Raw genomic sequence first — 1,111 nt, forward strand, 5'->3', positions numbered from 1 at the left:
TGTGGAGTTTGCATGTTCTCCCTGCGTTCGCGTGGGTGAGTTGGGTACAGGCTAAATTGTCAGTAGTGTATGAGTGTGAATGAGTGTGTATGGATGTTTCCCAGAGATGGGTTGCAGCTAGAAGGGCATCCGCTGCATGAAACGTGCTGAATAAGTTGGCGGTTCATTTCGCTGTGGCGACCCCAGATTAATAAACAGACTAAGCCGAAAAGATAATGAATGAATGAATGAATTGGTCCTGACAGCATATGTTTGTAAGTCAATGTAACTTATTAAACTAAGTTAATCATGTTCTAATCTAATTTTATAAGTTATGCGAGCTGTTTTAAGTCAGTTTAACATAATATAAGTTCAATGGACTCATATGGTTAATTTGATTTAGCTTTAAATAATTAAGGCAACCATGATTTTTTAGTGTGGTTTTTCCTGTCAGGGAAAAGGTCAAATTTGTCATTTTTATACTGTTTATAATTAGTTACACTGCAAAAATGTTAGTTTCTGGCTTTTATATGAAATAAAGTGCATTTGTGTGCTGTCAGTATCATGGCTTTGCAATCAAAAAGGTTGTTATAAAGGAAGTCAATGGTGCAAAAGCCTGAAGATAACGTAAGGATGATCAATTTGTACAATACACAAGGGTTAAATTAAAAAGTTAACATTTATGGGCAGCACTGCGATTCTTCTTAAATATATTTTCAAGTTTTTATCAAATTTATGTCTTTAGAATTAGTCATGCAAAATGATCCCAAATAAAAAAATAGTGCAGAACTCTGCCCAGCTAATAGTGAAGGGATCTGCATTTGCTCAGCTTGTTCTTCTGTTAGTCTCACTCAGAGCATTGCCCTCTTCAGTGCACTGAGCTGCTTGTGAAGATTGTGGCAAACTTGTTTCTATACTAGACTGCACATGTTTTCACAGATCACATGAAGGCTTTGACCACATCAAGTGAAAACACCATTCTGTTGCACCTTCAGGCACTCCCCCGTTATCTGGCACCAACTCCATTGCACTTCACTATATTACAGGAAGTATTTGAACAACATATGAAAGTCAATAAATACAACACTATTAACTTGTTTTATAAAAACTCAACAGAGAGATCATTGCAATG

The sequence above is a fragment of the Danio rerio genome, chromosome 1 (assembly GCF_049306965.1).
Source record: "Danio rerio strain Tuebingen ecotype United States chromosome 1, GRCz12tu, whole genome shotgun sequence".
Classification (NCBI taxonomy): Eukaryota; Metazoa; Chordata; class Actinopteri; order Cypriniformes; family Danionidae; genus Danio; species Danio rerio.